The 27,095-nt window shown below is 40.2% G+C and overlaps 1 pseudogene across 1 annotated transcript; it reads left to right on the top strand.

Moving 5' to 3' along the window:
• The first annotated feature begins 608 nt into the window (after positions 1–608).
• LOC101164461 (NLR family CARD domain-containing protein 3-like) lies at positions 609–27,095 on the top strand (annotated as a pseudogene). The gene is made up of 11 exons (XR_013649133.1): positions 609–695; positions 13,666–13,776; positions 13,850–13,978; positions 16,026–16,142; positions 19,020–19,098; positions 19,215–19,443; positions 20,131–21,920; positions 22,018–22,191; positions 23,452–23,604; positions 23,735–23,781; positions 23,904–27,095. The product of XR_013649133.1 is annotated as an NLR family CARD domain-containing protein 3-like (transcript).

Here is a 27,095-nt window from a genome sequence, read left to right as displayed (position 1 = left end):
TCTCCTGAAAAAGCTCTTCATGAAATAAATAAGCCATGTGAAAAACAGCAACATGAAATAAAAACAAAGCTACTTTGGAAAATATTGATTTTGAAATCCAAGGTTCTTAAAAAAGACGTAAAATTATTATAATATTCCACATGAATAAAATGAATATTTTAAAATGCTGTTTTAAAATAATGAACAGGTTTTTAAAGCAAAATGAAATATATTGAATAATATAATGGCTAATTTAAAATCAGTGTGCTGGTTTTTCACAATTTCATGATCTTTTTATACATTTATAAGAGATTTATTGATTGATTGTGTATTTGCATGAGGTCATATTTATTTATTTAATTAAATATTTATTTATTTAATTATGAACAGTATAGGACTCCATACTCCTCTAGCGATATAACTCATTGGTTTTTAATTATGAATCCCAGGGAGGCATTTGAAGCAACTCGAAAATCCTAAATGCATTCTTTAAGCGCATATTTCTAAAAAAAAAAAAAAAAGCAATTATTATTATTATTATTATTATTATTATTATTATTATTATTATTATTATTATTTTCCCTATTACTATTTTATTTTTTGAAGAATGTGTCTGGGATTTCCGAGTTGCTCCGAATGCCTCTCTGAGATTTCCCCTCCGCCATTTACTTTCGATTTCAACTTCACGGTTTGCCGACCGTAAAAGCTCCGTAAAGGTAATTACAGCTCCCTTGCTTGTGTTTTTTTTTTTTTTGTTTGTTTTTAAGGTAGAATGATACCAAACGAAATTGGCCTGAAGTGAACATTTTACCGTTTTTAATTAACGAAGGAGTCGCTGTTTGTCTTTGGAATTCCGGACTCAGACAATTACAGCAGGCACGTATTATGCGCACATAATTCCTAAAATAGTTTTTAAAATGTATATTGAAACCGGTGTGACAGTTTAGCCAGAGTTGGCTCAAAAATTACACGAACTTATCCATTTTCTGAACCGGTTTTGGTTGTTGGAGCCTATCCAGCTGAGTGAAGGTCAAGGGGGATTGCGCGTCCGCAGGCCCACAAAACCACACCTAAGGGGTCATTTAGAGTCAACATGTCATCTAGAAAGCATACTGGCTGGATAACTGAAGTGGTTAAGTGCAGGACTGGAACATGTAAAATGGGGTTAGATTCCCATGGGCTGCAGTAATCGTCATCCAGCGTGGGCCATATCTGGGTCCCCCTGTGCCCGTCCCCAGCCTGGATAAAATACAGGGTTGTGTCAAAAACGGCATCTGGCGTAACAATCTCTTCCATACCACCTGTGCGAAGCAGTAAAAAGACAACTAACCTTGGAAGCATGTGTTTTGACTGTGGGAGGAAGCCGGAGAAAACCCCCACATGCAAACATTCAAACTCCCAGGTCCTAGTTGGGATTTTGAACCAGGACTTGACACTAATTGTATTTCTTTCTTGTCACCCCCAATCTCGACTTATTTTGGAAACTAAGCTAATGAATGCTCATGTATTTGCTGATTCTTGAACAAACCAAGTCATGGTAAAACAAAGTGGGGGAAAAAAGACAAAAATGGCGGAGGCAAGGCACGAAACAAGTTAATATAACAATAATTTTGCAACACTTTGATACATTTTTGTCATTCCCTTGTGCATGTTTAAAATATGTTATAGTGACCTAGAATAATCCAAAAAGTATTTCTTAAAGATGGTAAACAATGGACATGTTTTTCCATTTCTGTATGAATGAAGTATTTGCAAAAAAAAGACAAGGTTGATCACTTCAGAAACTTATGAGTCCAAATTGTCCATAAAGTAGACAACATCAGTTAGGAATAGAAGGAACATTAAAACTTGAACTGATTCCCAATTGAGAATATCAGACCAGAAGACTTTTTTGTGCAATAAAAGAAGTTTCTATTTCACTTGAGCAAAAAGTACAAGCATTAAGGCCATATCACAGCCACTACTTCTATTTTGCACATTGTCGTTTTTTGGTCGGCTGAGAGTCATGAAGTTTATGTTTATTTAACGTAGTTGATATGAAATTTGGGAGATGCATACCCTAATTTGTGGTTTTCTACGACTCTTTCCACGTATGTCCAACGGACTTTTATCACGTTATTGTAATAATTGACGCACAAATGACTAATGATTTGCATATAAACAGCGAAATATTGTTGCACGATTCATGTATTTCCACGTATATTCCTTTTTTTATTTATTTATATTTTTTGACAGGGAATATCAACTTTTACATCATTGTTACATTGTTTCGAAGTTACACATTATTTAACATCATGTATATTTTCAGTCAGTAAATCAGAATGCGTGTTTTTGATCATTTTGTACTCTTCCCCTCTTTTTTATATGAACAAAAGAAAACAGAACAGCTGTCAATCACACTCCTACGGAAGCTCTGAGCTGCCACTGCGAAAAATATTTTTTGGAACAGCTTCTCGTAATAACGAGAAAGTATCTCGTTATAACGTGATACGTTTCTCGTAATAACGAGAAACTTATCTCGTTATTACGAGAAACCTATCACGTTATAACGACATACTTTCTCGTAATAACGACATAGTTGTTTACAGTAAAACGTCATCTTCTCGCGGGACATTTCATTCTCGTCTTGATGACCTGTGGGAAAAGATGGAGAATCAGCGGGAGCCTCTTTATTCCTTTTTAAGGGATAGAAATGTGTCAGAGGACAGAATTTCCACCATGAGGAATGACAAAGTAAGTTATACTTATGAAAAACATAGTTTACGTGAGTTTCATATCGATTTAATTTATTTTTTTGTTACTGAATGAGCCTGCCGTGTACTGCGTAGACCTGAGACCAAGACCTCGTTAACTTAAGTATTGTAGTAGCTGCAAGGAAGCTCCTTAGGCGGGCGGTTGTCAAACAGCTCTTTATTAATGTTTCTGTATCTCAGAACGGTTACAGCACGAACCAACAGGCACAGCGAGCTTCTTCTAACTCCAGCGACAACGTTCACCGAACGCACACGCACACACACCCACAGGTAGACCCCGCCCCCTCTCTCCCACCAGTCATCAGCCCACCGCTGATTGACACACACTGTGGTCTAGCATCTTGCAGAAAGAGGGGGGCGCCGGCCACCTGCAGCTCTGTCCAAACTCTGGGTCGTCACAGTATGTAATGTTTTAGAGTTGCAGGGTATAACTCTCTTCAGTATGAACGTGCTGTGTTAACGTCTTTTATTAACATAACTGGTAGCAATCGCTTTTAACAGAAGGCTTCGTGCTTCGTTCATATCCCATAATGCATTATTCTTATTGTCAATACATCTTTACCGTAACGGAGATGCATTCGAGTGCAGTAGGATAAACGTGTATCAAAATATTACAAAGTACACCTCGATTAATGCTGTTATCCTAAGCTAATCATAGCGTATACTTTTATCCTGCAGAAATGACGAGTTGAGCATGATTATTTACAATTTATTAGGTGTCAACATCAAGCAGTTAATGTAGAACTTTATGTGATAGCATTCATGAGCAAGTGAGTGAAAACTATTTTATTATTGGCTTCATCATGACATAAGAAGCCATGCCAACTAGTTATGTTTGATATTATGTGTAAAAACCACAACTGGAGCAAAAGCGCGTCCTGGTGGTGTGATGTAAAGCCCTGCGCGGGACTATTTTCTTCATCCCGCTCCCGCCCGCGTCCGCTGAATTTCTGACCAATCCCGCCCGCTCCCGCAACGTATGCGTTACACTCCCGCCCACACCCGCAATATTTATGTCCACTCCCGCCCGCACCCGCAAAACTCATAGAATTTAGTCCCGCACAGTAATAGAGATGCATTGATTTTGTATCGTCTCCCGTCCCGCAGGAAAAAAAACACGTATTTGTATTGATATTATTAAAGAGATTCATGTCCCTCCTCCAGCCTCATCTTTTCATGCATTCCTCTTTTGTGTAATTTGCAACTTAAATATTAAATATATTTTCACAAATCCCGTTCAGTTAAAAGTGTGCGTGTGTGCGCGCGCAGACAGACGGCCTGAAGCGCGCTCTTAGTAAGAGCCGGGGCGGGGCGCACCCCCAACAACAGGTTAGATGACAGAGGCCATTGGGCGTCTCTACCTGGTGCCTTCACGGAGCTTCAGTACATTAGACTCTAACAGCTGCTCAGCCTAACGTAGTCCGCTAATATATATTCATGAGATATTCATGGCAGCACTGATCCCGCGGTTTTTTTTTCTGCCGCCCGCAGCACAATTCAAACCGCCCAATCCCGCGAGATTTGGGTTGGGTCCCGCGGGACCCGGCGGGACCCAATCCCAATGCAGCCCTCTAGTGTGATGCACGTAGTGTAGCTCCAGATAGTCACAAACTGTCTTGATGCTTCTTGATGAATATGTTGCGTATACAATCCTACTGTTTTTTAAGGTACAGTAAACCACTGTTTAGTCCAGTTTAAAACAATTACTTTTACCATGATGGTAAGGAGTATTTTGAGGAGCTGATGAACGTGGAAAATGACAGGGAAAGAAGGGAGGAAGATGTGGTTGTTGTGGAGCAGGAAGTAGCAGAGATTGGAAAGGATGAGGTTAGGAAGGCTCTGAAAAGGATGAAGAGCGGAAAGGCCGTTGGTCCTGATGACGTTCCTGTGGAGGTATGGAAGTGCTTAGGAGAGGCAGCAGTGGAATTTCTAACAAGGTTGTTCAATAGGATTCTAGAGAGTGAGAAGATGCCTGAGGAATGGAGGAGAAGCGTTCTGGTTCCGATCTTTAAGAACAAGTGTGACACGCAGAACTGCAGCAACTATAGAGGAATAAAGTTGATGAGCCACACAATGAAGCTGTGGGAAAGAGTAGTGGAAGCCAGGCTTAGGAAGAAGGTGGAGATCTGTGAGCAGCAGTATGGTTTCATGCCCCGTAAGAGCACCACTGATGCCATTTTTGCTTTGAGAATGTTGATGGAAAAGTACAGAGATGGTCAGAAGGAGCTGCATTGTGTGTTCGTAGATTTAGAGAAGGCGTATGACAGGGTGCCGAGGGAGGAGCTGTGGTACTGTATGAGGTCGTCTGGAGTGGCAGAGAAGTATGTCAGAGTAGTTCAGGACATGTATGAGAGAAGTATGACGGTGGTGAGATGTGCTGTAGGTCAGACAGAGGAGTTCAAGGTGGAGGTGGGACTACACCAAGGATCAGCTTTGAGTCCTTTTTTGTTTGCTATGCTGATGGACAGGCTGACAGATGAGGTAAGACAGGAATCTCCCTGGACAATGATGTTTGCGGATGACATTGTAATTTGCAGTGAGAGTAGAGAGCAGGTGGAGGAACAGCTAGAGAGGTGGAGTTTTGCTCTGGAAAGAAGAGGCATGAAGGTCAGTCGTAGTAAGACAGAATACATGTGTCTGAACGAGAGGGATCAAGGTAGAAGCGTTAGGTTACAGGGGGCTGAGGTAAAGAAGGTGCAGGAGTTTAAGTACTTGGGGTCAACAGTTCAGTGTGATGGGGAGTGTGGAAAAGAGGTGAAGAGGCGAGTGCAGGCAGGTTGGAGGAAAGTGTCAGGAGTGTTGTGTGACAGAAGAGTGCCAGCAAGACTCAAAGGAAAGGTGTACAAGACAGTGGTGAGACCAGCTCTGCTCTATGGGTTAGAGACGGTAGCAGTGAGACAGAGACAAGAGGCTGAGATGGAGGTAGCGGAGATGAAGATGTTGAGGTTCTCCTTAGGAGTGACCAGGTTAGACAGGATAAGGAACGAGTACATCAGAGGGACGGCTCATGTTGCCTGTGTTAGCGACAAAGTCAGAGAAGCCAGACTGAGATGGTTTGGACATGTTCAGAGGAGGGATAGTGGATATATTGGTAGAAGGATGTTGGAGATGGAGCTGCCTGGCAGGAGGGCAAGAGGACGGCCAAAGAGGAGATACATGGATGTCTTAACAGAGGACATGAAGTTGGCTAATGTTAGGGTAGAAGATGTCCATGATAGAGTGAGGTGGAAAAGGATGATTCGCTGTGGCGACCCCTGATGGGAAAAGCCGAAAGAGAAAGAAGACTTTTACCATGAATAACTAATAATAAATTTTTTCTGTAGATTGACATATCAGTTATTGGAAGCATGGATGATGACAGCTTGGCCACCTACGTTCCAATCTACGGTGACAGGATTGCCACACGAAGGTTTTGCTCTGAATATAAAAAGAAAGGTGAGAGAGATGCACAACGCCAGTCATTGCTTCAAAAACTAAAAAGAAAGATGGGATTTGACACACAACCAGAAGGCCCTGACCATGGAGAACATGATACAACTCAAACACATCCAAGGGCATATTTGAAGAACAACAAGCTGGCTGTGAGAAAGACCAGAAAGGTTGAGTTAGGATGGATACACGAAGGAAAGCAGCTACGCAAGAAAAATGGAGGTGGAACAAGGAGAATAGATTTGCCAAAGGAAGCAAAAAAGGCTGACATTTTAAGCATTGCAAAGGAACTATTTTTTCCAAATGGAAGATCTAAAAAGGGACAACTGGAGGATTTTACTTTTGATATTTTAGATTACCAAGAGGATGCAGTATTAGATGAAAACACCACAGTAGGAGAACTTTATTCCCTGCTAAAAATGGGAACGTTAAGATTTTATCTTTGCACAAGAGAACGGAAGGAATCAAGAATCCCAGAAATCAGTATTCCAGATGACCGCATGGACCACGATGAGCCAGAGGATGAAAACAGCTCCTCATATTCATCTAACTTCTCAGAGGTCGTGATAGGTCCTCACACTGGTGAACCTCTGGCATGGCAACTGGAAGACACTCTGCCCATTTCATCAAGTGATGAAGGGGAATCTGTGAGTCTTAATCTTACTTCAGCCACCCTGAACTTAAGTTCTGTGAACCAGTTTGTCTCAAACAACTCTGCACCAACGATAGCTACCTCCACTGAAGAGCCTGAACCTGCTCTTATGCTCCCACCATCTGCTGTGTCTATTTTGTCAAGTTATGAAGGAGACTCGGCAGTTCTTCTTATTCCTTCTTCTGCCCTTGAGCTGGCAAGTCAAAGCAATATCACAACCAGTGATGTGCCATCTACATCCAGTGTTACTGAGCAGCCTGCATCTACCTCTGTGTCCCACATACCTAGTATGACTTCATCAGATAATGAAGCACACAGTAATACTGAGCTGTCCGGATATGACACGATTAATGTTAACATTAAACTTCATAGGACAATGCTTATGGATGAACTGATAACACAGTTCAAAGATCCCAGCTTGCTCACCTGTCCTTTAAAATTTAGTTTTATCGATGAAATAGGAGCAGATGCAGATGGAGTTTCTAGAGATGTCTATTCTGCTTTCTGGACAGAGTTTTTAGACAGTGCTGCTGAAGGGCAAGACATGAGAGTTCCATTACTTTCCCCAAAGTGGCAGGAGGAAGAATGGAAATCTGTTGGACGGATCCTTGTAAAGGGGTTCCTAGACCATGGCTATTTCCCAAGCCGCCTTGCACCAGCTTTCACAGTGGCGCTGGTTTTTGGTGAGCACTTGGTGTCACCTGACTTGCTATTTGAGTCACTCCTCTTTTACATCAGTCCAGAAGAGAGAGATCTTGTGAACAAGGCTTTGCTGGAAGATCTTCTTGGTGAAGAGCATGAGGAACTGCTTGATTTATTAGATCGTGTGGGTGCTAAATTTATCCCAACAAGAGAAAACTTGAAAGCTGTGCTTTTAAATGTTGCACATAAGCTGATCATTCAACAGCCAAAATATGCTCTTGATAAAATGTCAGAAGTTGCAAGAACAACATTTGCACATGTCTTCAAGAGCCAACTAAAAATTCAAGAAATGTATGAAAACATGAAACCTACAGCAAGAAAGGTTCTGAAATTATTAGATGCTAATCCTACTACACAAGCTGAGAGCCAGAGTCTGAGGTACTTACAGCAGTACATCAGAGGACTGGATCAGGCAGGTCTCAGAAGGTTTCTGCGATTTACAACTGGCTCAGATGTGCTTTGTGTTACTAAAATCGAAGTTCTCTTCACACCCTTAGATGGAGTAGCACGGCGGCTAGTAGCACATACATGTGGTCCAGTTCTGGAGCTACCTTGGACATACTTGTCCTTCCCAGAGCTGCGTGTGGAGCTCGACAATATACTGAGCAGCAACAGCTGCTATGTTATGAACATTGCGTAATATTAAAAATAAGGTGCCTGTTGAAATCTTTTTTTTAATGTTGAAATGTTTCACAGAAATAACAGAAATGTGCACAAATAAATCTAAAGTGTTTTGGTAACGTTTTGGTTATTACTATGTAACATATTCCAAAAGAAGTTTTTTTTATTTGAAGTAAGAATAGAGACAATATCAGGAGAATTTACAAATGCGATGTACCACTGTAAAATTCATATTCAACAGTTTTTGTTATTGATGCCAATGGAAAAGAATCACTTATTGAGAAGGAAGACTGGTTAAAAGAATACTGTGAAAGACGAGCATTTGAGGTAACATTAACACTGTTCATAAAAAGATTTCCAAGTTAAGCAGGTTAAGCTTGAAGAATGCATCTACATATCTTTTTTTCTTTTTACAGGGCAGTATTATATGTTATATTCCTTTCTGGTTTGATGTGCATTAAGCACAATGATGTCCTGGTTCACAACAAAAGTATTTATTTTTGTACTCGTTTTTAATGTATGTGAAGTTTCTCATGTTCACTTTAGAGATTTGGTTTTTCAGATTTAAAACATATCTGCTCTACAGTTTTGCACTTTGATGGAGAGAACCTCCTCCCAATAGGACATTTTAGAGCACTTGTTAAATGAACATTTTGTTTACCATGTCAAAGCACATGTAGCAACATTTCTGAATGTTATGAGGAAAAGAACAAAATTGTTGGTTTGATCACCCAAATTGTTTATTTTGTGATGATTAAAACATTACACATTCAACATAATGAGTCCTTGATTTTTCAACTTTTTATCATAGCTGCATTTCCAGATTAGTTGTCAGTTTAAAACTGACCTCAGTCACCAGGTACAGAGAACTTTAAGGATAGTTGTTGTGTTAGACATAATGAAAAGTATATTTTATGTATTTACTGAGGTGGGGTGTGGTTTATAAATTGGACCAAATTTGAATAGGTTGTGTACTGTATTATAGATTTAACATTTTTAATGACATTTTCTAAATTGTTCTCCAACATGTACACTTAAATGTATATTATGTACAATTTACATATCTAAATATCTTACACATTTATGAGAAAACTGAGTAAACCTAGATCCATATCTTACTAACATTCCACTACTCTTATGTCATAGCATTTTTTCAGTCATACACAACAGCAAAAAGTTTCAAGTTCTGTAAACAAAATATATGAAGGTGCATGAAAGGACAATATGACACCAATTATGAGTACGCAGAAGTTGATTGTAAAGAAAGCAGGAAACTGTTGATTTGAACCAGTGTTACACGTCTGACAGGTTTGAACGTATGGAAGCTCTTAAAAATAGATACACTTCAATTGCTTCATTTGGTGTGGTCGGTGCATGAAGACAGTTTTCTGCCATCAGGAGGCAGGATAGTGAGAAGACGGTTTCATCACATGTGTCTGGTCCCCTCTGAAGACAATGTGCTTTGCAAGTTGCCACTGCTTGCTCGGAAACTTGCTTCAAATAATCTTGTCCACCAAAAAGCTGCGGGAGGGTATACATCATGCATGGTCGGCCACTTGGAGCAATCGCATTTCTGCTCTGACGAATGATGTGAGTGTTCCATAAATGAACAACATTTTGAAGCTCTTCCTGAAAGGGAAGCAAAAAAAAACATGTTTATACATTACATATTCCTTATTTAAAAGCATATCCTTATCATATATTATTTTCTCTCTCAAATACATGTACACACCTCAATGATCTTCAAACAGGTGAAAAGAATCAGCTGCTTGTCCAAGAAGTCCCCAGTGAAATCATCTGAATCCTTCAGTTTTTGAAAAACGTTAATCCAGTACTGTGCATGGTGTTTCCTTAAGAAAGCCCACCAGCTCTCTATTCGCTGATTGTGGGTGCTGGATCCTAAAATGAAGCAATTTCTGGCAAAGCTGTCATCATTATCAAGGCGTAAAATTCTTTGAATGTCTTCCATTGTACCGTTCTCTGTCCCCATGTCTGTACGGACTCTGGCTGCAGTACCACCTCTTTTCTCAACTTCTGAAATGAAATATCCAGCAATAATTTTAGGATTACTGTTTGTAGAGTATGCATGAAGCCAGATAACCATTCTGGAAAACCCATCCACAGCCCCATTCAGACAAATTCCATATGGTTTCAGTTTATCATAAGAGTCCACATGCCAAATAAAGTTTGGTCCAGGATTACAATACAGTCGACGACGGAGACGATTACGTTGTCTCAACTCAACACCTCTGGGATCCAGAATTTTGATTAACTGTCTCACTGTGTTCTGGGTGACAACAAATCCCTCCTGTATACATCTAAGATGTTGCAGTTTGTATCCATTAAATTGACCATAAGTCTGCAGTTGTCCAATAAGAAATAATGCAATGTCAAGAACGTCACTTTGGTTTTTTCTTCTGTGAAGTCTCAGTGTTGACAAGATTCTTCGAAGAGTCCGAAGGCTGATTATTATTCTATCAACAGCGCTGAGTGAAAGCAGTATTTCTCTATGGTTTAACCCCATTGAAAAGTACACTTTAATTAGAGAATGCAAATGTCCTCTATCTGCATCCATGAAGGAAGTCAGTCAGTAGGTTTTCTTAATCCTCTCAAAATCTTCAGGTAGTGTTTCTTCGTCCAGCCTCAGAGATGTCGATCTGTAAAAACAACAAAATTATTGGTGCTATGTTTTTTTCTTTTTAAATAACAGTTTAAATAAGTGATTTTACTGAACTTTTCTACACGTTAAGCTTCACACAAAGTTTGCCTTTGTTTTTGAAAGAAATGTCAGAAGTTCAAGTCTTCAAAATTTAAAGTTGCTTGAAAATAGGCACTGTGAATTTTAAGAGTTTAAATATTAATTCAAATAAGTATGCATTCCAAAACGTAAAATAGAACCTTGTTTTCTCTGCATCTTTTGACGGATTATTGATACAGCCATCATCCTGTTCCTCTCCAGCGCGTCAAAAAAGCGCACGTATACGTGCATCACACCACCAGGACGCGCTTTTGCTCCAGTTGTGGTTTTTACACATAATATCAAACATAACTAGTTGGCATGGCTTCTTATGTCATGATGAAGCCAATAATAAAATAGCATTCATGAGCAAGTGAGTGAAAACTATCAACATAAAGTTCTACATTAACTGCTTGATGTTGACACCTAATAAATTACACAAAAGAGGAATGCATGAAAAGATGAGGCTGGAGGAGGGACATGAATCTCTTTAATAATATCAATACAAATACGTGTTTTTTTTCCTGCGGGACGGGAGACGATACAAAATCAATGCATCTCTATTACTGTGCGGGACTAAATTCTATGAGTTTTGCGGGTGCGGGCGGGAGTGGACATAAATATTGCGGGTGTGGGCGGGAGTGTAACGCATACGTTGCGGGAGCGGGCGGGATTGGTCAGAAATTCAGCGGACGCGGGCGGGAGCGGGATGAAGAAAATAGTCCCGCGCAGGGCTTTACATCACACCACCAGGACGCGCTTTTGCTCCAGTTGTGGTTTTTACACATAATATCAAACATAACTAGTTGGCATGGCTTCTTATGTCATGATGAAGCCAATAATAAAATAGTTTTCACTCACTTGCTCATGAATGCTATCACATAAAGTTCTACATTAACTGCTTGATGTTGACACCTAATAAATTGTAAATAATCATGCTCAACTCGTCATTTCTGCAGGATAAAAGTATACGCTATGATTAGCTTAGGATAACAGCATTAATCGAGGTGTACTTTGTAATATTTTGATACACGTTTATCCTACTGCACTCGAATGCATCTCCGTTACGGTAAAGATGTATTGACAATAAGAATAATGCATTATGGGATATGAACGAAGCACGAAGCCTTCTGTTAAAAGCGATTGCTACCAGTTATGTTAATAAAAGACGTTAACACAGCACGTTCATACTGAAGAGAGTTATACCCTGCAACTCTAAAACATTACATACTGTGACGACCCAGAGTTTGGACAGAGCTGCAGGTGGCCGGCGCCCCCCTCTTTCTGCAAGATGCTAGACCACAGTGTGTGTCAATCAGCGGTGGGCTGATGACTGGTGGGAGAGAGGGGGCGGGGTCTACCTGTGGGTGTGTGTGCGTGTGCGTTCGGTGAACGTTGTCGCTGGAGTTAGAAGAAGCTCGCTGTGCCTGTTGGTTCGTGCTGTAACCGTTCTGAGATACAGAAACATTAATAAAGAGCTGTTTGACAACCGCCCGCCTAAGGAGCTTCCTTGCAGCTACTACAATACTTAAGTTAACGAGGTCTTGGTCTCAGGTCTACGCAGTACACGGCAGGCTCATTCAGTAACAAAAAAATAAATTAAATCGATATGAAACTCACGTAAACTATGTTTTTCATAAGTATAACTTACTTTGTCATTCCTCATGGTGGAAATTCTGTCCTCTGACACATTTCTATCCCTTAAAAGGAATAAAGAGGCTCCCGCTGATTCTCCATCTTTTCCCACAGGTCATCAAGACGAGAATGAAATGTCCCGCGAGAAGATGACGTTTTACTGTAAACAACTATGTCGTTATTACGAGAAAGTATGTCGTTATAACGTGATAGGTTTCTCGTAATAACGAGATACGTTTCTCGTTATTACGAGAAACGTATCACGTTATAACGAGATACTTTCTCGTTATTACGAGAAGCTGTTCCAAAAAATATTTTTCGCAGTGGCAGCTCAGAGCTTCCGTACACTCCTACCCAAAAAAAGACGAATCAATAAAATAAACCCACGTTATCTGTTATCTTGTAATAGAGAAGTATTTTATTGTTGAAATTAAAGTAGGTCTGGTCTGTGAAGTCCAATATATTTGACCCATTTTGTCCACCATCTCAAACCTTTATCTGTTTGCATCTTTATTGCAAAAGTCAGTCTATCCATAACATCAATGTCATGTATTGTTTTATACCAATCATCTACTGTTGGAGCATCTGGTTGTAACCACTTTCTTGTCAAGGCCTTCTTTCCTCCCACCAGCAATATTCTCATTAAATATTGGTCTGCTGCAGACCGCATGTGTTGTGTTACTGTTCCCAAGTATAGAGCCAAGGCATTAAAGGGAAAGGTTTCTTGAAATGTCGTCTCCAAAACATTTATGGATTTCTTGCCAAAAGGGTGTGAGTACAGGACAAACCCAGAATATATGGTAGTGGTTGGCTTCGGATGAGCCACATAACCTCCAACAGCTTGTTTCCACGTATATTCACGTATGACCAATTTTCATCCGTGCAACATGTGCAAAATGTTCGTAGTGGCTATGTGACATGGCCTTTATATAGAAACTTGAATCTTATGTGCAAAAAATCCCCTACAAGGTAAACTTTAGATACTATTTTAACGTGTTTCTTTCAGTTTGGTTGCAAGTGGGTATTTGATGTATAAAGAAAAAGATTGTTATTAATCTAGGTATTTCCTACGTCTCTGGAAAGTGTGGTCTGACTACATTGTATTGTGAAGGTTCAAGAACCGAAGTGCTCATAGATGACTCATGTTTCCTCTGCAGGTGAAGCTCAAACATTAGCTGCATGGATCAGGGAGTAAACGGAGAAGATGAAGCCTCCCACTCAGAAAGCCCACTGTGTGAGGTTGATAGGGGTCAGACCAGAGCTCAGAGGTGAGACCTCTAACCTCTAACTCTGCTTTGTGTCAGAACTCACTCGCTTCAACAACCCCTTCAATGTTCGCAGGAAAAGACGTGCACCTGGTCCCGAAACAGAACCTGCATACGGATCTGAACCCAGCTGTGTTTCTTTGAAGAGTGCCATGTCAAAGGATGTGATTATTAATCTGAAATCGGATTGTGTTGCTGCAGAAAGGTGAGCTACTTTTATAAATTGTTTGAGCATCAAATTAAGGCTTACCATGGATTTACACGGGTGCGTCTCCGTTGCGTTGGAGTGCGTCTCATGACCGTCAGTTAGTTTACATGGTCTCCACTGCATCTCAGGTCTGTCCCCCCTGGCACCCAGAGGAGGGGTTTGTCCTGCCACCCCTGTGTCGAGTCTCTGCACATCCAAAACATAAGCAGACTGACTCTCCTTCTTTACTGGGTCCTTGTAAAATGCAGGTTTTGTGTCATGAAATGATGTTATGTTTCTGTACTTCCAAAATTAAACTTGATTGTCGGGAAACTAGTGAGAAGTGATGTGTGTCACGTTAAAAGTTGTTTTAATGAGTCTGCATTCATCAGATCACGAGTGATGTGTCACATCGTTGTGGTCATGCCATTGTTTTAAGATAATTCTGTTAAGAAACTACAAGGTAGCTTTTAGGATGATATCACAGCAACGCCACGTAACGAGACACAGAAAAGCACGTGAGAAGCGTTTTCAGCTTCAACTGTTTTTTTTGCTTGATAACACGACAATCGTTGCTTTATAGTTGTCTGTGGCTCATAGGTTCCTTCATTCCTACTCTGTCCACGTCGGCTTCGGTGGCTGTTTCGGCTCAGGATTGTATTCAGACTGAGGAACCTCAGAGAAAAGCTGAAGCTCAGTCCGATTGGAATTGAACTGATACCACCTCCAAAGATGGGTCTAAGAGCAGTTCTAGGTCCCGAACCACGGATCTGCTTGGGTGCATTCAGACTAAAAATTTGTTCTGGATTATTGAATGGAAACAAACTCCGCTGGACTTAAAACGGACTAAACACCTTAAAATATTATCAGGTTTTATCATGAAAGTACAATGCAAACTTTTATTTTATAACCTGGACCTGTTTCTGGTTCTCCAGCTTTTTGACGTGACATTGACGCGTCTTTAGACTGGAAATAGAAATCCTTCGTAAAGCTTGTGGTGCAGAGATACAGATGTGAGACGCAGACATGACGGAGGCGATACGAACATTTGGAATGATTATTCAGGGCTCTACTTTATTTGTGTCAACGCAACTGCAATGCACCACAGACGGACCAGTGTAAATCAGCCTTCAGTTACATGTTGCCATACCATGGGTGCAGGTTTTTGGGTTGTCCAAAGGGGTCATAGAGAGGATCATCCGCATCTTAAAGGGGCTGCAGATGTGTCTTGCTGCTCCCTTGAGGCTTGTACAGCCACCTGAAGGGGCGTAATTAAAAATGGAATGTACCATTGTCGTGTGCATGATACACTTACCACATGCACGTACCATCGTGCGTGTGGTAAGTGTATCATGAAGTATTTGTAAGGCACTTATGACGTATGGATGATGCTGTCGTACGGCGCCTTAATGCCACACTCTTGCCATCAGTAAGGCGTGTGCACTGGCTCCCTACTGGCTGCGCAAATGCCACATGCATGGGGTGTGCAGGTGTATACGAAACAATAAGACAGCCGTAGGATGCCCACACAATCTACCTTTCGGTTGTCTAATCTCCTCATTGCTGACGGTCAGACTACGCGCATTTCAGCAGGATTTGGGGGGGTTAAAAAAGAAAAATGTGTACAATGCACCTGCATCTCACCTACTTGCCCCCTACTTTACCCTTGGATGTTGTATAAGTGTTTGCTACAACCTCTGACTCGCAGCATGCTTGGGGATAAAAAATGGAGATTTTCGCTCTATGGGCTCTTATTGATATTCCATGACGGCCACCTCCCTTTCCCATACAAGTTTGATGATTTTTTACCCGCAGACAGCCCGTATTCACCCTTAAGGGCAGTTGTGACTAATTATTTGGTTAGTATAACGAGTTTTTCATGTAAGCGGATCTCTGAACAGCTTTCATTAAATCAAATCTTTCATCGAAGGCTAAAATTACTACTAGAGATCACTTTAGAAATGCTTTGAGATTTCTATATATACATTCAAATTTTACTTCCATTTAGAATTATTTAAAAAGTAAGAATGTATTACAAGATACATTAATATTATTTTTCCAACAGAAACTATGGGAAACGCAGAATTCACTCTACATCTGGACCCAGCTGTATTTCCTTCAAGAGTGACAGGTCAAAGGATCCCATTAATGATTTTAAATCAGGTCAAATGGAAGCAGAAGGGTGAGTGCATGTAAATGTTTTACATCTGTCAAGTATAAGTGAGCTTATTTTTTATTCCAAAGTGTGTTTTACATAAGCACAGGTAGGAAATGTCACTCAGGTGTCTGGGGCTTCTGGACGGCAGAGGACATTTAAGCTGGGCTCACACATTAAATGCGATTCAAGCATCGAATTCACCTCTGCTAGGTCCTGCAGCATTTACCGGCTCCATTACTACATTATGGAAGATGTGGATGGTGTTGACAGAGTAGCTTGGGTTTGTTTATTTTGAAGAGTTTTACAGGCAGCTCTTAAGGCAAGTAAGCACATCTCCATGTCTGGGATGGAATCGTTCAGAGACTCTCCCAGTACGGTGAGCTTCACCATCCACTGCAGACATGACGGACACTTTTAGTGGTACTTCCTTCTCTCTGTAGCCCAGTTCGACAACTTGCTGTCCTGCAATAGTCTGCAAGAGGAGAAAATAAAAAAGATGAAAGGACATGACCTTTTTATTCTTGATTCGATACTCTGGATGTATCGATTCATTTATACAATGATTTGATTCGATATTTGTGATTGCCAAGTCGATTGACTTTCTATTTTGGTTTATTTTGAACCATTTGATTCGATCTGATTTACTGACCTAAAATGGATCCAGGACATCTTTAGCCAAAACTGCAACCAGTGTGACTCAGAGATAAATATCTGGGTACTGAACAGTGCAGGTGAAGTTTTCCAGATTCCATGTTTTACATACAGGATAATCAAATATAAATTAAATATGTGTACAAGCAAACAAGTACTGAATGGTAAATCCTTTCACATTTTAATTTCCTGAAGTTCAGCTTACTGTTGTTTTTCCACATCATAATAATCCCAAGGTAAAATCTTTAGAACATTCTACCCCACTGAGTGGTCACATGTCTTGCAAAAGTATTTATTATTTAAGTATTTCCAGACATTGGGCTGAAATGATGGTTGCTGCATCATTTGTGTTGTTTACTGTCATGCACTTGGTCGTTTTTATGTTATAGTAAAATAAACCATCCATGTCTCAATCCAAATGGTATTTTGTCATTTTGATTCGATTTTGAAACAACTTTTTAATGGTATAGGTTGATTCAATTCGATTTTGCAAAAACGGATTAATTGATTAATTGCTTCACCCCTACTCAATACAAATATAAAGACACTAAAGGGTGAGCACAAATGGCATTGTTGAGGTTTCATCCATGTTGGCTTTGGACTCCACTGACTTATCACATCAACACATCGTTACCAACCTGAGTTTCTGATTGGTTGATGCAACGCAAGTATTTGCCAATGACTTTTTAACGCTAGAAAATTTGCTGTGTGCATTAAAATTTTTATGGAGGTGCTTTAAACTCAATTGCGAATTGTGCCATGCTTATTGCTGAAATTGTTGAATTATGGTAAACAAGCTTTTTTAGTTTTAAAGACCCAGTACGATTGTGTTTTTAGTGTTTTGACATGTTGGGGCAGTTTTCTGATGATGGAGACCATATATAAAGAAATTAAGGTTAAAATTGTGTTTCCATTGTTTTATTTGAAATGGAGCTGACAAAAAAATGTGATGGAAAAAGCTTGTAGTTGTGATGTAGAACCTACAGCTGGTGGGACACAAGCTCCGCCCCATCCCGATGCATCCACTTGTAGACGACTAGGTCCATATGTTTTGCTCGTCTGAGCTGCAATCTGGCTCAAAACTGTACGTCTGGATAGCTCCAATGTTGCTTGCCATTTATGTTGCACCAGTAAGGTTAGTTTGGCAGTGTGAGGGGCCGTAAGCTAGCGGGAGAGCACGTAAACAGATGGGGGTTGGGGAGTGGGGGCAGGGTTGCACCTCTGAGTTGTGGGAGGGACAACTACATTTCAAATGAGCTCTTGCCGCTCTGCAAAAAATACGTCTTAGAAAACAACACAGATAATTTGATTTAGACTATGGGTTATGTCCAAATAACCAACCTAAGCCTTAACTACCAAAAAACGATATCGTGCAGCACTATGTAGTGCCCTGAATTTTAAAAGCAATCGGACACCATGATCACTACTTTTTTATTTTTAAACGGCGTATATGACATCAACAATTTCACAAATTAAAATGTAATTAATATGAGTGTTTTGCGATGATTATTTATGAGTCCACTGTCTTCTGAAGATAAAAAAGGTTGGTGTTTATTAAAACATACATTTAAATACAGTTTTTTGGCAGAAATTGTTTTGACGCAATGGATTGTGGTCTATATTCGGTGATCTAATGAGCATCGATGCACACTGTTTTTTCGCATACTTCTGGAAAATATCTAGGGCACTCGATTATTTAATTCGGACAGCACTGCAAATTGGCGAACGCACTAAATGGCAAGTAGTGAAGGAATTAGGACACAACCTATAAACGGCATTATCATAATTAAAAGACAACTGGGAACACTTTTATAATAGATCAAAATATGATTAGAGTGGGACTTTAAGGATATTCAGGTTAGAAAAGAAGCTGAGTTGTTATTGGAATTGGATTTTTGCTTTTCTTTAAAAAGCATGGTACTTTTCAAGCATGTCTTTTTATATATCAGGCCTGGCCAACCCAGGTCCACAAGAGCCACAACCCTGCCTGGTTTCAACTTCTCCTGACCAACTTGCTGATTAGCTGACTGATTCCACATCCTGATTGACTGAACACACCTGATTTAGGTAGTCAGCATCAAGCAGTCCTGGGAGAGATGGAAAACAGGCAGGGTTGAGGCTCTTGAGGGCCAGGCTTGGCCAGCTCTGTCATCCATGGTTGGCAGGTTGGTTATTAGGACAGTAGATAGGTTTCTTGGTTCACACAGCCACAAAAAATGTCAAAATTAGTTTTTTCACATTTCTTCTCAGGATGGACCAGCACTTCATAAAAGGTACCTGTGATCAATCTACCCTTCACCATCAAACCCAGATGGACTCCATATTTCAGGTATGTACATCCACAACTGTTTGTCCTTCTGTTCTGTTCACACTCATCTCCATGCTAGATAGATGCATTATTAGGCTTCTTGACTTGAGGCTCATTCATACAATATTCTGTTGCAGGCTCTGGAGAACAACATTGTCACTTTCGTGAAGAAAGAACTGACGAAGTTTAAGAAACTTCTGAGTAGAGATTCTTTGGAACGCATGCAGAGAGCAAAGGAGGATAAGGATGTATTAGGGGTAGACGATGAAGAGCAAGCCAAGATACTGAGAGAAATGTTTCTAGACATGACAATTCTCTTCCTAAAAGGAATAAATGAACAGGAAATGGCTGACCGTCTGCAAAGCAGTAAGAGTTTTTCTATAAAGACTTCATACAACAAAGAAACTGTAATGTTACCTACACACCATGCATGTGATAGGCGTTCAAGAACCTGTGTTCAGCGCCTTCTTGAGCGCTCTTTTAGCATCTGTTGTTCACACTGGACTGTTGCTACCTGATACTAGCGCATGTACTTACAGTTGGAAGAAGCTTAGTGCAAAATGTCAAAGCGGTAAAAAATCTTGCTCCAGGTTTTTGTTTCTCAGCTCTATTTCAATATATTCCGATATAGTATCATAAAACTCCAGCCGGGCTCAAACTGCAATTATGAATTTCTCCTTCGTGATCAATTTTCAGACAGTGGGCACTTCCGTGAAAAGAACGGTACCCATACGACACTACCAAATCCAAGTCCCTGATTGGTCAAAGTTTAACTTGTTTAACTTTTTAAACGCGTCTACAATCTTGTGTAGCGATGTATGAACGTGAGTTTTAAACGCAAAAGCCCGAAACAGGCATTAACGCGTGTTTACTTAGACTTTTCATTGGAAATGGTCACTTGAATGTGTGTTGCCGAGGGCGATGTGAACCTAGCATTATTCAAATTTGTATCGATGTAGATACTATAGAAACTGTAGATACTGCATTCAAATTTTTAATGATGTTTGCCAAAAAACTAATTCATAATGATTTATTGTTTGCCCTTTTCTAAAGATTTCCCCACCATATGCCAGCTTAAACTAAGAACCAGCCAAAAAAAGAAGTTCCAGTGTTTGTTTGAGGGAATTGCTAAAGCAGGAAACCCAACCCTTCTGAATGAGATCTACACAGAGCTCTTCATCGTAGAAGGGACGACTGGAGAAATCAATAATGAACATGAAGTCAGACAGATTGAAGCAGCATCCAGAAAAGCAGACAGAGCTGAAAAAAACCATCAAACAAGAAGAAATCTTCCGACCGCTTTCTGGGAGACAAGAACCAATCAGAACCGTGATGACTAAGGGAGTGGCTGGCATCGGGAAAACCGTCTTAACACAGAAGTTCACTCTGGACTGGGCTGAAGACAAAGCCAACCAGAACATCCACTTCATATTTCCATTCACTTTCAGAGAGCTGAATGGGGTGAAGGATAGAAAGTTCAGCTTGGTGAAACTTGTTCATCACTTCTTTCCTGAAACCAAAGGAATCTTCAGCTTTGAAGAGTTCCAGGTCATCTTCATCTTTGATGGTCTGGATGAGTGTCGACTTCCTCTGGACTTTAGAAACAGTGAGATAGTTACAGATGTTACACAATCTAGCTCAGTGGGTAATCTGCTGACAAACCTCATCAGGGGGAGACTTCTTCATTCTGCTTACCTCTGGATAACCACACGACCTGCAGCAGCCAATCAGATCCCTGCTGACTGTATTGATATGGTGACAGAGGTCAGGGGATTTGCTGATCCTCAGAAAGAAGTGTACTTCAGGAAGAGATTCAAAGACAGAAAGCAAGCTAGCACCATCATCTCACACATCAAGACATCTCGAAGCGTCCACATCATGTGCCACATCCCAGTCTTCTGCTGGATCACTGCTACAGTTCTGGAGGATCTGCTGAAGAGCAGAGAGGGAGGAGAGCTGCCTAAGACTTTGACTGAGATGTACATCCACTTTTTGGTGGTTCAGGCCAAAGTCAAGAAGGTCAAGTATGATGGAGGAACTGAGACGGATCCTCACTGGAGTCCAGAGAGCAGGAAGATGATGGAGGCTCTGGCGAAACTGGCTTTTGAGCAGCTGCAGAAAGGAAACCTGATCTTCTACGAATCTGACCTGACAGAGTGTGGTATCAATGTGACAGAGGCCTCAGTGTACTCAGGAGTGCTGACTCAGATCTTTATTGAGGAGAAAGGGCTGTACCAGGACAGGGTGTTCTGCTTCATCCATCTGAGCATTCAAGAATTCCTTGCTGCTCTTCATGTCCACATGACCTTCATCAACTCTGGAGTCAACCTCTTGGCAGAGGACCAAACCTTATCTCAGGCATCCTCACCAGACCTCAAATCTGCAGACATAGAGTTCTACCAGACCTGTGTGAACGCGGCTTTAAAGAGTCCAAATGGGCATCTGGACCTTTTTCTGCGCTTCCTCTTGGGTCTTTCCAAACTAACCAATCAGACCCTCCTACAAGGACTACTCGTCCCAACAGGAAACAACATAGAGACAGATGAGGAAACGATCCAGTACATAAAGATGAAGATCAGTGAGAATGCATCTGTGGAGAAAAACATCAACCTGTTCCACTGCCTGAATGAGCTCAATGATAATTCTCTGACAGAGGAGATTCAGCGTTTCCTTAACTCAGGCCGTCTCTCCATAAACACAATGTCCTCTCTTCAGTGGTCTGCTCTAGTTGTCATTTTACTATCAGAAAAAGATCTGGATGTGTTTGACCTGAAGAAATACTCTGGTTCAGAGGAGGTTCTCCTAAAGCTCCTTCCAGTAGTCAAAGCCTCCAACAAAGCTCTGTAAGAAAATTAAAAAATTAAACCTATCTAATAAAGACACTGCTTTTATGGTATCTGACACAAGAATAAAAAGTCTGTCCTTGTTCTTCTTTTACAGATTGAGTAACTGTAAACTTTCAGAGAGAAGCTGTGAAGCTTTGGCCGATATGCTTAGCTCTCAGTCCTGCAGTCTAAGAGAGCTGGACCTGAGTAACAACGATTTGGGCGACTTGGGACTGAAGCATCTTTGTTTTGGACTGGAGAACCCCAACTGTACTTTGGAAACTCTCAGGTCAGTTCTAAAGTGAAACTTGTGCATATTTGAAGGTGTGAGAAAACAATTTTATTTGTTGTTGATAATGTTTTTGGTGCTGAAAGCCAAAGCCTCTACAAATTGCTGTAGAGATTTGTTGCTTAGTGTAAAGTGTATACGCAGTTAATAGTAACCAACTGATTTTGATGTGGAGAAAAGCCACTTTGTGCCGATATGCAATACTTTACTAAAGTAAGGTGTTTATGCAGTTAAACATAAACTAACTGATTTTGACACAGCGAAAGGGGCTTGGTGACTTAACGCAATACTTAACTAAAGTAAAGTTGTTGTGTTGAATGGGGCTGGACCCAGAAGCAGGACAGAAACTGAAAGTGGATTAATAATTGTTTTTATTAAGTCCCAGTAATAGAGGAGGGTTCTGTCTTGAAAGAGTCGGGACTTGGATGAATGACGGAAAGGATGAGCTGCTGGTCTGGTGGAAGCTGTGAAGAGTGTAGAGTAGAGCCTTGGATTGGTGTCCTGTTGGATGAGTGATGGAGATTAAGCTGGTAGTTATTCCTTAAGGGGCAAAACATAGACTGGGTCAGCTAGCAGGTAAAGTCGTGGCACTTGGCATAGAACTTGGCATAAGGCTTGACTTGAGAACTTAGCATGACTCAGTTATTCTACCGCAGGAAGCAGACGGACTGACGTCGGCTAAAGGGTGAGGAATCCAGATAAAGGCTGCAGGCTGATGAGTTGATGGGTAGCAGATGCAAAGATAATTCCCCGGTAGGTGTGGGAGGAGACCAGGATCCTAACAAGTGTTTACGCAATTAACAAAACCAACTGAATTTGACAATGAGAAGAGCAGGTTTTTTGCTGATATGCAATACTTTACGTTAGGTTAAGTGTTTACACAAATAATGTAAACCAACTGATTTTAACACTGAAAAATCTGCTTTGTCACAATATGCAATACTTTACTAACGTAAAGTGTTTATGCAATTAACGTAACCCATTGTATTTTAATTAAGGGAAAAGGCGGTTTGTGCCAATATGTAATACTTTACTTATGTAAAGAGGTTACACAGTCAATATAAACCAACTGATGTTGAGACTGAGAAAAGCCGCTTTGTTCTGACAGCTTTTCCGCTTTTCTCTGCTACAGAGTTGCTACAAGAGTTTCCGTAGGTCAAATATTGAGTTTTTCCTTATTACCAGTGACAGCTTCTGAATTTAAGGGGTCCAACTTAAACTATTGTCCAAGAATTTTATACATTGTTTTTTTGTCTTCAGTCTGTCAGGATGTCTGATCACAGAACAAGGCTGTGGATTTTTGGAGTCAGCTCTAAACTCCAACTCCTCTCATCTACGAGAGTTGGACCTGAGCTACAACCATCCAGGAACAGAAGGGGTGGTACTCCTTACTCCTAAACTGGACACTCTCAGGTATGTTGTTGCTGGTTTTAGCACATTTTCAGAGACATTTTTAGTCAAGAACAATCTGAGAATGAAAGCCATGCAAAGTGACTATATGCTGAGAGAGACCAAGCTGTTCTGATCCATCTTCTTCTTTCAGAGTGGATCCTGCTGGAGAACAATGGCTGACGCCAGGTCTAAAGAAGTGTAAGCGAAGTGTAATCTTAACACAATGACAACAAAGCAGCTTACAGTGACGCATTTTTAAACTGAGTTCTTATCAAAGTGTCAAACAACTGCAGCTGGATCGTGTTTGTTCTCTTCATCAGATTCCTGCCGACTCTCCATTGACACAAACACAGTGAGCAGGAAGATCGAGCTGTCCGACAACAGCAACAGGATGACCCGTGTGGATGTGCTGCAGCCGTATCCCGACCACAACGACAGATTTGATCTGTTTCAGCTGCTCTGTAAAGATGTTCTGAGCGGCCGCTGTTACTGGGAGGTGGAGTGGAGTGGGAGGGTGGACGTTGCAGTGAGTTACCGAGGGATCAAAAGGAAAGGGGACAGCGACGACCGCTGGTTCGGATTCAACGATCAGTCCTGGAGTTTGTTTTGCTCCGATGATGATGGTTACTCCGTTTGGCACCGTAACGAAAAAGTTTCTGTCCCGTCCTCGTCCTCATCTTCTTCCTCTAACAAAGTAGCAGTGTATGTTGACTATCCTGCCGGGATTCTGTCCTTCTTTGAAGTCTCCTCTGACACACTGATCCACCTCCACACCTTTAACAACACTTTCACCGAACCTCTTTATCCAGGGTTCGGGTTTGAATTCAGGCTTGGGTCCTGGCTGTCTATTTGTCCAGTTTAACGTTAAACTCAATCTAATTCTCAATCTGTTTCGATCTGAAACAGGTCCCAAGATTCCTTTTGAGATTATTCCTCCTCTAATCAATTAAAATAAACATCATTAATTTCCAAGTTAGCATAAAAGGAGCCATCATTCCAATACCCAAATAGTGTTTTTCTCTGTTTCCTGTCCAAAATCTGACCTCAGTATTGGTGACGTGCTGCACTACAGCTCACAAATGAACACATTTTGTAGAGAAGAAACACGATATTGAAATCTGTATATTTTCACTTGTGGTGTGATCAGCTGGACATGGAGAACATGGTTATTTATTCTGAGAAGCAGCCAAGACTGAATAAGATCAACACTAAGACCACACTAGGAGCCAAATGTTGAATGAATGAGTTTATCACTATTCTTTCAGCTGTGTTCTTGCTCCACATTAGTCCATTGATCCCAACACAACTAAACAGAAAGAGAGAAGATGAAGGATGACCAGCAAACCTCATTCTGGACCATCTGAAGACCAGTAGTAGTTCAGAACAGTAGATGGCTAAGAGCAGGGGTGTCCACACTTTTTTGGCATGTGAGATACTTTTGAGACAACAATGGGACAATCTCTTAAAGATCTACATATGTATGTATACATATGTATATATAGATATAGATAGATATATAGATGTTGAAATATATACAGTACAGACCAAAAGTTTGGACACACCTTCCTATTCATTTGACTAATTTTACAATTTTACTGAAAGATGGCATCTGAATGCCATACTTTTCTAGCTCGCTCCTCATGTTACTGTAGATAGATAGATAGATAGATAGATAGATAGATAGATAGATAGATAGATAGATATACTTTAATAAACAGTATTATAAACTATTAGTGTAGAACATTGTTTATGTACTGATAATTTCAAAAACTACACACTAAGAGTACACAAATCTTTGTGAGGAGATATTTTAGTATTAACAGATGAGGTTTTTTATTACAAAAACGGAGAGCAGTGACTATCGTATTTCATGCAAAAGAATGAAATACGCATCAAAGCACGGCTGGCGTGGGCAGCGCTCGAGAAGTGCGTGCCAAAGGAAAACAACGCTGCCTTAGTGGGCTTGGATCCATCGGGCAGTCGAGGAGGCACGCGATCGGTACTCGGGTGCAGAGAAAAAAAAATGCACCACATCATTTTTTTTCCGTTATATTTACAATCTGATTTCAAAACAACTTTTATTTTAGAAAACTACTTCTCCCCACGAAATCTGACTCATTTATGACGCAATGTGTGAAAAATCTGTTACTTTCTTAAAACAGCTGTGCCGGCCGCTATGTTGAAATCCCTAAGCTAGTTACGTTAAAAATAAGACAAACTTGCCTGGAAAGTTTCTTTTCGCAGAACTTAAAAGACACAAAAATGCAGCAATTTGAAATCTAAACCAATGATAATAATCCACAACACAATAGTTTCTACATGTCTAACAAACCATAGGTCCTCTGGTACAGCCCTTTTAGTAATTTCTAAAGTTACAAGCAGCTCATACAGTGAGGCTTCTTTACATTATTCCCCAAGCTGACAAAGTTGACAAAAAACAAACGTGAGAAAGTTTCTTTTTGCAGAAACGCACCAATGAGAAAACAGAAGAAGAGCCTTTGATTTCACAATAAAAGACATCTGTATTTAACAGACAAAAACCAAGATTCTTTACTCCAAAACTGTATTTAGTAGTTCTTCTCACGTACCATAATATATTGCATAATATTCAGCAACCAGCTGTCTATTGTTACAAGGATTTTGCTAATAAAGTTGATCAAATGGCGGATTCGCTTTTATCATTATATCTAGAAATATACCAGTTTTAGTCACCATTTTTCTTTTTTTTTCCATCAGAACTTAAAAAGTCAGATGAAGCTGAAGTTGGCGTCTGATTTTTTTCTAGCTTCCACTTTGACAGTTATGAGAAAATCTATATCACATTTTAATGGATCCTACACCGAATCTGAAGGACAATTAAAGTTTAAAGCAGCTACAGATATTTTACAGAGGATGAAAATAAACTTTAACCTAGAAAGTTAAGAGGAACTGGAATCTAAAAAAATAATCAGACATCCACGTCAGCCTTGTACAAACCAAAACAAACAAATATATCGTCTGACATCAAACTGTTCAGTGGCCTAGAAAAGATAAGGGACCACTCATTTAGAGCGCCCAACTGCTATTACTATTAGTATTAGTTTTTAAGCATCTGCTTCAAAAGGAGATCTCACTGCTGCATCAAATCCACAAGGGCATTTTTATTTATATATCTAAATGTTTTATTTATGCGGATTATTATCTATTATTAGATTTATGATTAAGTCTTGTTGAAGTAAAACAAAAACCTGCACTTCGATTCAGCACTCATTTAAAGGTTAAATGGATCTTTGAAGCCTTTGGTTGTTGTATATTGGATGGTGTTGCAATATATTTCCACCTCAACCCAACATCAAAATGGAAAAGGATCAATTTCCTGATGATTAACTACATAAAAACCCAAATTCACAACTTTTGTATGTCCTCAGTTTGTTACCCTGATGTCTGATTAGATTTTTATCTTGCTCTGACTGAATGTTACTGACACAAAGGGGTGATGCAATGGACTTAAATAAAGGGTTTATTTAAATCAA

The sequence above is a fragment of the Oryzias latipes genome, chromosome 2 (genome assembly GCF_053564925.1).
Source record: "Oryzias latipes strain Hd-rR chromosome 2, Olatipes_Hd-rR_3.1".
NCBI classification, from domain to species: Eukaryota; Metazoa; Chordata; class Actinopteri; order Beloniformes; family Adrianichthyidae; genus Oryzias; species Oryzias latipes.
Note: the sequence above shows the minus strand (reverse complement) of the source record. Positions and strands in the feature narration are given on the sequence as shown.